Raw genomic sequence first — 14590 nt, 5'->3', positions numbered from 1 at the left:
TATTTTCATGATATTCATAAAGTCATTGAAAGATTACTCTCAAGATGACTCTAATAGCCTGGCGATTGATGTATATCGTGACATTATTGTCACGATAGCTGCATTGTCATGGTGGCTATATTGTCGTTTCCTGTATTTTCAATGTTACTCTTTTGTGAAGATTGCTTTATTGTCATTGTAGCTATAGTGTCTTGGGGAATATATTTTCGTTGTAGGATTTTTGTCATTATGAACATATCGTCATTTTGGCTATCTGCTCATTTTGGTTACACTGCGAAGAATTAGATATCGTCACCTTGGCTATATTGGCAAGGTGATCTCTTTATAGTTGCTATATTGTCATTTTTTTAATCATGTATATTTTTTCATGAGTGATACATTATCTTGATAACAATATCATTAAAGTGACAGTATATTGTCATGGTGACTATATTGTCAATATGACTACAATCTCTTAGCGGCTATATTGCTAAGATTACTACATGTGACTACATTTTCATTGTAGCTTATTTAATGGTGTTGATTTACCTTTGGAGATATATCATTATAAAAACGGCTATTTCATTTTCTTTAAATTATGAGGTGAATACATTGTCATGATATGCTATATTGTTATAGTTTCAGTACTGTCATGGTGAATATATATTATGTTGGCTACATTACAATGGAAGCCATAGTGGCAGGGTGGCTATATTTTCATGGTTTGATCATTTTGTTATTAGAATTTTATTGTATTTTTGAATATATTGTCATGGTGACTGTATTGCCATAATTTCTATATTGTCATTTGATTTATTAAATCGATGGCAATATTGTCATAGAGAATGTATTGCCATGTTGCCTGTATGGACATCATGGTTGTCTTGTCATCGTGACTCTATGGTCATGATGGCTATACTGTCGTTAAGATTACATTTTTATTACATTTTTATGATAACTATATTGCCATCATGGCTTTTTGTCAGAGTAGCTATATTGTTAAGTTAGCTATCTTATTGTGGTGGTTATTTTTTTTCCTTTTGGTATATTGCCATGATGGCTATACTAGAAATTTGGCAAGATTAGCATGGTGATATAGTGTTCGCAGCCCAACTGTTGTTTTGGACATTTTTTCATAGGAATACATTATCATTGTACCTACATTGTCAAGGTTACTATATTTTATGCAAGCTACATTGTAAAGATGACGATATTGGCATGGCGGGTGTATTGTTATGTTCAATATAAAGCCATCCCGGCTACATTATAATGGTCGCTATATCAACTTGATGGCTATATAGCTACGGTCAATTTCATCGTTGTTGATATATTTTGTCTTTACCTACAATTTGGTTGTGATTATATGATCATAATAATATTTCTATTACGGCTTATTTGGCATCTTGAGTGTATCTGTCTGGATATCATATCATCATGTAACCTAGTCTGTCATGCTTTCAAACGGTGATGGTGCTTATGTGAAAATGCTGATTACATTATCATCATTAATGTATGATTATTGTAAATATATAGCAATAGCAATATCTTTTTTGATCATTTTGGTATGTTGACCTCATTTTGATACTAGTTATATTGGTATGGCAGGTACATTTTCATGGTTCTGACATTGTTTTATGGGCTATACTGTCAAGGCGGCTGTATAGTATTGATAAATTTTGTTTTGGACGCTATTGTCTTCTGGACACTATATACTTTAGAGGCTATATGTTTCCTATGATCCGAAAGCGACTATTTTGTCACGGAATCTATATTGTCAGGTGGCTATATTGACGTTGTGAACATATTGTAAATGTTTCTTTAATGTTGCGTTGACTATATTGTTATATCGGTTATATGGCCATGGTGGCTTTGTTGTTATAGTGAATATATTGTAGTTGTGACTATACTATCATAAATGACAGAATGTTCATAATGACAATAATTCCACTATGAAAATATATTCTCCATGACACAAAAGGTAAACTGACAGTAAAGCTATCTTTAGAAAAGCGTATAATTAAAATACAGGAAACTACAATATAGCCACCATCACAATACAGCCATCTTGACAATAATATCACGATATAACTCAATCACCAGGACAATAGAGTCACCTTGACAGTAATCTTACAATGACTTTATAAATATCATGAAAATATAGCCCTTATGTCAAGATATTTCCGGAATATGACAATTTAGCCATTATGAAAATATAGTCACGACGACAATCTATTCACTATGACAATAAAGCTACCATGATTATATAACTGATATGACAATATAATCAAAGCAAAAATATAGAAACATTCAACTTATATTGACAATGGTAATATAACCACCTGACAATATAGATACTGTTAATAGTCGTTTTCGGATCATAGCAAAAATATAGACACAAGGACAATATAGTCTCTGTGAAAAAACAGTGACTCAGACATGATTTATCATCATGATATGCTCATTACATTATAGCTATCATTGAATTGTTGTCAACATGACAAAATTATCACAATGAAATAAAACGACATTACAATATAGTTACCATAATCATACACCAATCATGATTATATAATCAGCAGGTTGACATAAACAAGATCATAGTGTAAAAACCATAACAATTTAAGTGACATGATGAGATGATATCCATTCACTTACACTTACAATACCACATAAGTTGTCATGAAAAAATTATCATGATCATATAATCACAACAGTATTGTCACTAATTACAAAACATATCCCGAAAGACTAGATTAACCACAACAAGTTGACATAGAGACCAAGATAATGTAGCCAGGACGGCATTATATTGAAAGTAAGAATACAACTACCATGCTAATGTCTTCACCATGACAATGTAGCTACCATGAAAATATAGTAACCTTGACTATGTAGCTACCATGATAAAATATACAATTGAAAAATATCCACAACAAGAGTTTAGCTGCTAAAACACTATATCGCCATTCCAATATCGCCAAAATGTTATTATTGCCATCATGATAATATACCGCCAGAAAAGAAGTATATATACACACTACTCGACAGTATAGCTATTCTGACAATATTGGCAACAAAAAAAGACAGGCACCTCCTTGTTATATAACAAAAATGACAAATACCCATCATGGCGATATAGTGATTTAACAATACAGCCACTATGGTAATATAGTTACCATAATAATGTGATCTTAACGACAATGTAGCCAACATGACTATATAGTCACGTTGAAAATACAACCACCGTGACAATACAGATAACATGACAGTACCGTCTCTAAGAAATATTGCCATCAATTTGACAAATTATATGGCATTATAGATATTATGGCAACATAGTCACCATGACAATATACTCAGAAATGCAATATAATCGCCATGATAAAATTATCCAACCATGACAATATAGCCACCTACCATTTTGGTTTCCATTGCAATCTACAAACAGTAATAAAAGATTTACCATGACAGTACTGAAACCATAACAGTATAGCATATCATGGTAATGTAGTGAGCTGATAATTTAATCAAAATGACAATTTCCCTTCAATAATGGTATATCCTCAAGGGCAATATCAACTCCATTAAAAAAGCTTCTACGAAAATACAGTCATTATGACATTATAAAAATCACGATAAAAAAGTCACCATGACAATATAGTTATCTTGGCAACATAGCCACTGTGACATTATAGTCATAATGATAATATGGTCGCTATGACAATATTTTCACCATAAAAATATAATTATCATGATAATATTTCGCTTATGACAAAGTATGCAAGAGTTAAGTAATGACCATATATCACCTATAAAAAGATCACCTTGCCAATATAGCTAAGGTGACGATATATACATTATAGCAATGTAACTAAAATGAAAAGATAGCCAAAATGACGGTATGGTTATAATGACAATACTGCCACTATGAAAATATGTTCCTCATGACAGGATAGCTACAATGACAACAAAGCCATATTCACAAAAGAGCAACATTGAAAATACAGCAAACGAGAATATAGCCAGCATCATAGTTCAGCCACCATGATAATAATGTCACGATACAAAGCATCACCATGTCATTAGTCACCTTGATAATAAACTTACAATGACTCTATAAATATCATGAAAATATAGCCTCCATGTCAACATGTCTGCCATGATAATCTGGCCATTATGATAATATAGTCATGACTGCAATATATTCACTATAACAATATAGCCACAGTGATCATATAAGTGATGTGACAATACAGTCAAAGAAGCAAAAAAGAAATAAACAAATCATATTCACTATGGCAGTATAACTACATGACAATATAGATACTGTGACAAATAGTCGCTTTTGAATCATAGCAAACATATAGCCGGCAGGACAACATAGTTTCTATGACAAAATAGCGACCAAGACAGGATATATCATTATAATATAGACACCTTGACAGTATAGACCATAAAACAATGTAACAATCATGAAACTGTACCTGCCAAAACATTATAGATGTCATGAAATTTTAGTCAACATGACAAAATTTTCATAATGAAATATCATCGGCATTACAATATAGTTACCATAATCATAGACCAATCATGATCATATAATCAGCAGGTTGACATAAACAATATCACAGTATAAAAACCATGACAGTATAAGTGACATGATGATATGATATCCATACACTTGCACTTACAATACCAAAGAAGCCGCCATGAATATATTGTTATCATGATCATATAATCACAACAATATTGGAGGTAGTGACAAATATATCCCCAACGATAAAATTAATCATAGCAGTATAGCCATCAACTTGTTATAGCGACCAAGATAATGTAGCGAGCATTGTATTGTGAATTATAATACAGCCACCGTGCCAATGTCGTCACCATGACAATATAGCTACCTTGAAAATATAGTAACATTGATAATGTAGCTGCCATGGGAAAATATTCAAGATAGTAAATACGCAAAAGATAGCCACAACAAGAGTTTAGCTGCTAAGACGATATATCACCACGCCAACATCTCTAAAATGTTAATATAGCCATCATGGCAATATATCAACAGAAAAAATACTCATCACAACGATATAGCTAACTTGACAATATACTACTCTGATAATATAGGTAACATTAAAAGACAGCCACCTCCTTGAAATATAAAAGAAAAAAAAATGACAAATAGCCATCATGGTAATATGGTAACTAAACAATATAGTCGTCATGGCAATATGGTAACCAAAAAATATAGCCATCATGACAATATGATTACCATAGCAATGTATTCTTAATTGCAATATAGTCAGCATGTCCTTATAGTCACGATGACAATACAACTACCATGACAATACAGAAAACATCAAAATACAGTCTCTAAGACAATAGTGCCACTAATTCAACAATTTAAATGACAATATAGATATTATGGCAACACAATCACGATGACAATATACTCAGAAATGTTATATAATCGTCATAATAAAATGATCTTACCATGAAAATATAGTCACCCTACCACTATGGCTTCCACTACAATATAGCCACAATAACAAAACATTCACCACGACAGTACTGAAACCATAACAATATAGCATATCATGAGAATGTAGTCACTTGATCATTTAATGAAAAATAAAAATTTCGCTTCTATTATGGTATAAACTCAGGGACAAAATTTTATACACCATTAAAAAGCTGCCATGAAAATACAGTCACTATGACATAAATATCATGATAAAATAGTGACCATGGCAATATAGCCACTCTGAGATTATAGTCATTACGACAATATAGTCGCTATTAAAATAATGTCACCTTAATAATAAAGTTATCAAAATGATATATCGCTTGTGACAAAATATGCATGATTAGAAAATGACAGTATAGCACCTATAAAAAAGATCACCTTGCCACTATAGTCAAGGTGACGATATATACATCATAGCAACGTAAAGAAAAAGAGATGATAACCAGAACGACGGTATGTTCATAATGACAATACTGCAAATATGAAAATATGTTCCCCACGATTCTCCAGCTTCACTGATAATAAAGCCATCCTCACAAAAACGACTATACAGCCATCAAGACAGTACAGCCACCATGACAATAATCTCTCGATATAAATCAATCGCCAGGACATTAGCGTCACCTTGATAATGAATATACAATGAGTACATGAACATCATGAAAATATAGCGTCCATATAAATATATTTGTTGTGAAAATATAGCCTCCATATGAATATCTTTAAAGTGACAGTTTCGCCATCCTGATAATATAGTCAAGACGCTAATATATTCACCATAACAATAAATCCACCATGATCATATAAATGATATGACAATATAGTTAACGCAACAATAAACGCATTTATAAATTATATCCACTCTGAGAATACAGCCACATGAAAATATAGATACTGTGACAAAATAGTCATTTTTTGGATCATAGCAAACATATAGCGTCCAAGAGAAAATAGTCTCTATGACAAAATAGCGAAGACAGGATTTATCATCACAATACAGTCACCTTGACAGTACAGCCAATAAAATAGTGGAACAACTATGACGATGTACCTACCATAACAATATAGCTTACATGAAAATATAGTTACTATGACAAATTCATTACAATGAAATACAAACGATATCACATTATGGTTTCGATAATCATACACTAAGCATGATCATATCAGATAAAACCTTTAAAACAAACCAAGAGTAGCGACAACGCAGGGAGGAATAGCTACAACCTAGCTCTGAGAGACGACAGCAGCTTAGTACACGTCGGTAGCTGGTGCGCGACAGTCATCAGGTGAATGCAATGTCATGATATGCTATATTGTCATTGTTTCAGTACTGTCGTAGTGAATGTATTATTATGTTAGGTATATTGCAGTGACAGGGTGGCTAGATTTTCGTGGTAGGATAATTTTGTTATCGCCGTTATAATGCATTTGTGATAATACTGTCATGGTCACTGTCTTCCAGTAATATCTATATTTTCATTTAATTTGTTGAAGCGATTGCAATATTGTCTTAGAGACTCTAATGTCATGTTGCCTGTATTGTCATGATGGTTGCATGTCATCTTGACTATATAGTCATGTTGGTTACATTCCAGTTATGATTACATGGTTATGGTAACTATATTGCCATGGTGACTATATTGATAGGTGACTACATTGCCATGATAGCTATTTTTCATTTTTCTTATACTGTAAGGAGGTGACTGTCTTTTCATATTGAATATATTATCAGGGTATCTGTATTGTTAATTTAGCTATATCATTGTGATGCTTATTTTCTTTTTCTGGTGGTATATTGCCATGATGCCTAGACTAACATTTTGGCGATATTTGCATGATTATATAGTGTGTTGGCAAATAAACTGTTATTGTGGATATGTTCCATGGGATTTTATTATCATAGTAGCTACATTGTCAATGTTACTATATTTTTATGGTAGCTCCGTTGTCATGGTGATGATATTACCATTGTGGTTGTATTGTTATTTTCAATATAATACCATCCTAACTACATTATCTTGGTCGCTATATTTACTTGCTGGCTATATTGCTATGGTTAATTTTGTCGTTGGGGATGTATTTTGTCATTAACTACAATTTTGTTTTAATCATATGATCATGATAACAATATTTTCATGGCGGTTTGTTTGGTAATGTGAGTGCAAGTGTATGGATATCATATTATCATGTCACTATACTGTCATAGTTTTTATACTCTGATGGTGTTTATGTCAGCCTCCTGATGATATTATCATGACTGATATATGATTATGGTAACTAAATTGTAATGGCGATTATATTTCACTGTGACAATTTTGTCATGTTGCCTGCATTTTCATGGTAGCTATATCGCTATGGCAGGTACATTTTCATTTTTGTTTCTTTATCTTATCGGCTATACTGTCAAGGTGACTATATCTTGATTAAAAATCTTGTCTTGGTCGCTATTTTGTCATGGGCACTATATTGTCCTGGAGCCTATATGTTTGCTATGATCCGAAAGAGAATATTTTGTCACAGCATCAATATTGTCAGGTGCTTATATCGCCATAATGAATATAATTTGAAGGCTTCCTTATTGTTGCGTTGACTGTATTGTCATATCACTTATATGATCATGGCTATATTGTTATAGTGAATATATTGCCGTCTTGACTATATTATCATATTGGCTAAATTGTCATGGTAATTATGTTGACATGGAAGCCTTATTTTCATGATGTTTATATAGTCAGTGAATTATATCGTGACATTATTGTCATAGTGGCTGTACTTTCATGGTGGCTATATAGTTGTTTGCTGTATTTTCACTGTTACTCTTTTGTGAAGATTGCTTTATTCTCATTGTAGCTATAGTTTCATGGGGGATATATTTTCATAGCAGCAGTATTGTCATTATGAACATACCATCATTTTGGCTATCTACTGATTTTGTTTATATTGCTAAGATTTACATATCGTCACCTTGGCTATATTGTCAAGGTGATCTCTTTTATAGTGTCTATGTTGTCATTTTTTTAGTCATGCATATTTTTTCATAAGCGATACATTATCGTGATAACTTTACTATTAAGGTGACAGTATATTGTCATTGTGACCATGTTGACATTACGTCTATAATCTCTTAGTGGCTATATTGCTAAGATAACTATACCGTCATGGTGACTATTTCATGATAATGGTTATAATGACAGTTTGACTGCATTTTCATTGTAGCATATTTAATGGTGTTGATTTTGCCGATGAAGATAAATTATAGAAAAGAAAATGTACTTTTTTTTAAATTATCATGTGAATATATTGCCATGATATGCGATTTTGTTATAGTTTCAGTACTGTCATGTTAAATGTATATTATGTTGGTTAAATTACAATTAAAGTCATAGTGGCAGGGTAACTGTATTTTCATGGTTGGATCATTTTGTTATGACGATTTTTTTTGTATTTGTGAGTATATTCTCATGGTTACTGTGTTGCCGTAATTTCTATATTGTCCTGGACACGACATATCCTGAAGTCTATATTGTCATATCAGTTATATGATCATGGTAGCTTTATTGACATAGTGAATATCTTGTCGTCGTGACTATATTATCATAATGGCAAAGTTTTCATAGAAAATAGGTCGACATGAGTTCTATTTTTTCATGATATTCATAAAGTCATTGAAAGATTACTATCAAGGTGACTCAAATAGCCTGGCGATTGATGTATATCGTGACATTATTGTCACCATAGCTTCATTGTCATGGTGGCTAAATTGTCGTTTCCTGTATTTTCAATGTTACTCTTTTGTAAAGATTGCTTTATTGTCATTTTAGCTATAGTGTCATGCGGAATATGTTTTCGTAGTAGCAATATTGTCATTATGAACATATCGTAATTTTGGTTATCTGCTCACTTTGATTATATTGCGAAGATTTAGATATCGTCACCTTGGCTATATTGGCAAGGTGATCTCTTTATAGTTGCTATATTGTCATTTTTTTTTAATATTGTATATTTTTTCATGAGTGATACATTATCTTGATAACTATATCATTAAAGTGACAGTATATTGTCATGATGACTATATTATCATTATGACTATAATCTCTTAGTGGCTATATTGCTAATATAACTACATGTGACTATATTTTCATTGTAGCTTATTTAATGATGTTGATTTACCCTTGGAGATATATCATTATAAAAACGGATATTTCATTTTGTTTAAATTATGAGGTGAATACATTGTCATGATATGCTATATTGTTATAGTTTCAGTACTGTCATGGTGAATGTATATTATGTTGGCTACATTACAATGGAAGCCATAGTGGCAGGGTGGCTATATTTTCATGGTTTGATTATTTTGTTATTAGTATTTTATTGTATTTTTGAATATATTGTCATGGTGACTGTGATGCCATAATTTCTATATTGTCATTTGATTTATCAAATTGATGGCAATATTGTCATAGAGACTGTATTGTCATGTTGCCTGTATGGTCATCATGGTTGTCTTGCCATCGTGACTCTATGGTCATGTTGGCTATACTGTCGTTTATATTACATTCTTATGATAACTATATTGCCATTATCGCTTTTTGTCAGAGTAGCTATATTGTTAAGTTAGCTATCTTATTGTGGTGGGTATATTTTTTCCTTTTGGTATATTGCCATGATGGCTGTACTAGAATTTTGGCAAGATTAGCAAGGTGATATAGTGATGGCAGCCCAACTGTTGTTTTGCACGTTTTTTCATGGGAATACATTATCATGGTACCTACATTTTCAAGGTTACTATATTTCATGCAAGCTGCATTGTAAAGATGACGATATTGGCATGGAGGGTGTATTGTTATATTCAATATAACGCCATCCTGGCTACATTATCTTGGTCGCTATATCAACTTGATGGCTATATTGCTACGGTCAATTTCATCGTTGGGGATGTATTTGGTCTTTACCTACAATTTGGTTGTGATTATATGATCATGATAATGTTTCTATGACGGCTTATTTGGCATCTTGAGTGTGTCTGTCTGGATATCATATCATCGTGTAACTTAGTCTGTCATGCTTTTAAACGGTGATGGTGCTTATGTGAAAATGCTGATTACATTATCATCATTAATGTATGATTATTGTAACTATATAGCAATGGCAATATCTTTTTTGATCATTTTGGCATGTTGACTTCATTTTGATAGTAGTTATATTGGTATATCAAGTACATTTTCATGGTTCTGACATTGTTTTATGGGCTATACTGTCAAGGCGGCTGTATAGTACTGATAAATTCTGTTTTGGACGCTATTGTCTCTTGGACACTATATACTTTAGAAGCAATATGTTTCCTATGATCTGAAAGCGACTATTTTGTCACGGTATCTATATTGTCAGGTGGCTATATTGACGTTGTGAACATATTCTGAATATTTCTCTAATGTTGCGTTGACTGTATTGTTATATCAGTTATATGGCCATGGTGGCTTTGTTGTTATAGTGAATATATTGTAGTTGTGACTCTACTATCATAATGGCTAAATTGTCATGGGAAATATGTTGATATGGATGCTATATTCTCATGATACTTTTATGGTAATTGTAAAAATGTTTTCAAGTTTCCTCTAATATCACAGCGATTGATTTATGTTGTAACATTATTGTTATGGTGGCTTTACGATCATGGTGGGTATATTGTCGTTTGATGCGTTTTCAATGTTACTATTTAGTGAATATGGCTTTAACGTTAGTGTAGCTATACTTTAATTGGGAACAAATTTTAATAGTGACGCAATTGTCTTTATGAAATAAAGTCATTTTGGCTATCTTCTAATTTGGGTTACATTGCTATGTTATATATATCGTCACCTTGGCTATATTGGGAAGATGATTTTTTTATAGGTGGTATATTGTCACTTTTTAATCGTACATATTCCGTTATAAGTGATATATTATCATGGTACCCATATCATTAAGGTGAAAATATTGGCATGGCGACTATATTGTCTTTTGACTGTAAGCTTATGATGACAATATAGGTACCCTCACATATAGGCAACATGAAAAGACAATCACCCCCTTGTAATGTAACAAAAAATAACAAATAGCCATCATGGCAATATATTCATTTAACAATATAGCCACCATGGCAATTTAGTTAGCATATCAATATAATCTTATTGGAAATATAACTACCATGACCATATAGACACGATGACAATACAACCACCAAGACATTACAGGAACCATGACATTACATTATGACAATATAGCCACCAATTCAACAAATCATTTGACAGTATATATATTATGGCAACAGTCAGCATAACAATACACACACAAGTGGAATATAATCGACATAACAAAATGATTATATTATGAAAACATAGCCACTCTGCCACTATGGCTTCCAGTGGAATATACCCAACATAATAATACATATACAATGACATTCCTGAAACAATAGCAATATAGCATATCACGACAATGTAGTCCCCTAATGATTTAATCAAAATGAGAAACTCGTTTTATAATGATACATCCTGAAGGGCAAACCCAACACCAATATAAAATCTACCGTGAAAATGTAGTCACCATGACATTATAACCATCATGATGAAATAGACACCATGAAAATAAAGTTGTTTTGGCAAGATATCCAACATATCATTGTCATAATAACAATATAGTCAAAATGCCAATATATAGTTACAGGAATGTTTTAGTTATCATGATAATGTATCACTTACGCAAAAAAGCATGATTAAAAAAATGAAAATATAGCAACCGTAAAAAAAAGATCATGTTGCTAATATAGCCAGGGTGATGATATATATATGATAGAAATGTAACCAAAATAAGGAGATGGCCAAAATGACAGTATTTTCATAATGACAATAATTCCACAATTAAAATATATTCTCCATGACACTATAGGTACACTGACAGTAAAGCTATCTTCACAAAAGCGTAAAATCAAAATACAGCAAAGTACAATATAGCCACCATGACAATACAGCCATCTTGACAATAATATCACGATATAACTGAATCACCAGGACAATAGAGTCACCTTGACAGTAATCTTACAATGACTTTATGAATATCATGAAAATATGGCCCCCATGTCAAGATATTTCCTATGACAATTTAGCCATTATGAAAATATAGTCACGACGACAATCTATTCACTATGACAATAAAGCTACCATAATTATATAACTGATATGACAATATAATCAAAGCAAGAATATAGAAATATTCAACTTATATTCACAATGGCAATATAACCGCCTGACAATATAGATACTGTTAATAGATAGTCGTTTTCGGATCATAGCAAAAATATAGACTCCAGGACAATATAGTCTCTGTGAAAAAACAGTGACTCAGACAGGATTTATCATCATGATATGCTCATAACATTATAGCTGTCATGGAATTGTAGTCAACATGAAAAAATTATCACAATGAAATAAAACGACATTACAATATAGTTACCATAATCATGCACCAATCATGATTATATAATCAGCAGGTTGACATAAACAAGATCATAGTGTAAAAACCATGACAATTTAAGTGACATGATGAGATGATATCCATTCACTTACACTTACAATACCACATAAGTTTTCATGACAATTTTATCATGATCATATAATCACAACAGTATTGTCACTAATTACAAAATATATCCCGAAAGACAAAATTAACCGTAACAATATAGCCATCAAGTTGATATAGCGACCAAGATAATGTAGCCATGACGGCTTCATATTGAAAGTTAGAATACAACCACCATGCCATTGTCTTCACCATGACAATGTACCTACCATGAAAATATAGTAACCTTGACTGTGTAGCTACCATGATAAAATATTATTATTTTTTTTTTATTATACTTTGTCGCTGTCTCCCGCGTTTGCGAGGTAGCGCAAGGAAACAGACGAAAGAAATGGCCCAATCCCCCCCCCATACACATGTATATACATACGTCCACACACGCAAATATACATACCTACACAGCTTTCCATGGTTTACCCCAGACGCTTCACATGCCTTGATTTAATCCACTGACAGCACGTCAACCCCGGTATACCACATCGCTCCAATTCACTCTATTCCTTGCCCTCCTTTCACCCTCCTGCATGTTCAGGCCCCGATCACACAAAATCTTTTTCACTCCATCTTTCCACCTCCAATTTGGTCTCCCTCTTCTCCTCGTTCACTCCACCTCCGACACATATATCCTCTTGGTCAATCTTTCCTCACTCATTCTCTCCATGTGCCCAAACCACTTCAAAGCACCCTCTTCTGCTCTCTCAACCACGCTCTTTTTATTTCCACACATCTCTCTTACCCTTACGTTACTCACTCGATCAAACCACCTCACACCACACATTGTCCTCAAACATCTCATTTCCAGCACATCCATCCTCCTGCGCACAACTCTATCCATAGCCCACGCCTCGCAACCATACAACATTGTTGGAACCACTATTCCTTCAAACATACCCATTTTTGCTTTCCGAGATAATGTTCTCGACTTCCACACATTCTTCAAGGCCCCCAGAATTTTCGCCCCCTCCCCCACCCTATGATCCACTTCCGCTTCCATGGTTCCATCCGCTGCCAGATCCACTCCCAGATATCTAAAACACTTCACTTCCTCCAGTTTTTCTCCATTCAAACTCACCTCCCAGTTGACTTGACCCTCAACCCTACTGTACCTAATAACCTTGCTCTTATTCACATTTACTCTTAACTTTCTTCTTCCACACACTTTACCAAACTCAGTCACCAGCTTCTGCAGTGTCTCACATGAATCAGCCACCAGCGCTGTATCATCAGCGAACAACAACTGACTCACTTCCCAAGCTCTCTCATCCCCAACAGACTTCATACTTGCCCCTCTTTCCAAAACTCTTGCATTCACATCCCTAACAACCCCATCCATAAACAAATTAAACAACCATGGAGACATCACACACCCCTGCCACAAACCTACATTCACTGAGAACCAATCACTTTCCTCTCTTCCTACACGTACACATGCCTTACATCCTCGATAAAAACTTTTCACTGCTT

The sequence above is a fragment of the Panulirus ornatus genome, chromosome 55, assembly GCF_036320965.1.
Source record: "Panulirus ornatus isolate Po-2019 chromosome 55, ASM3632096v1, whole genome shotgun sequence".
Classification (NCBI taxonomy): domain Eukaryota; kingdom Metazoa; phylum Arthropoda; class Malacostraca; order Decapoda; family Palinuridae; genus Panulirus; species Panulirus ornatus.
The sequence above is the reverse complement of the archived record's forward strand: the minus strand, read 5'-3'. Positions refer to the sequence as shown.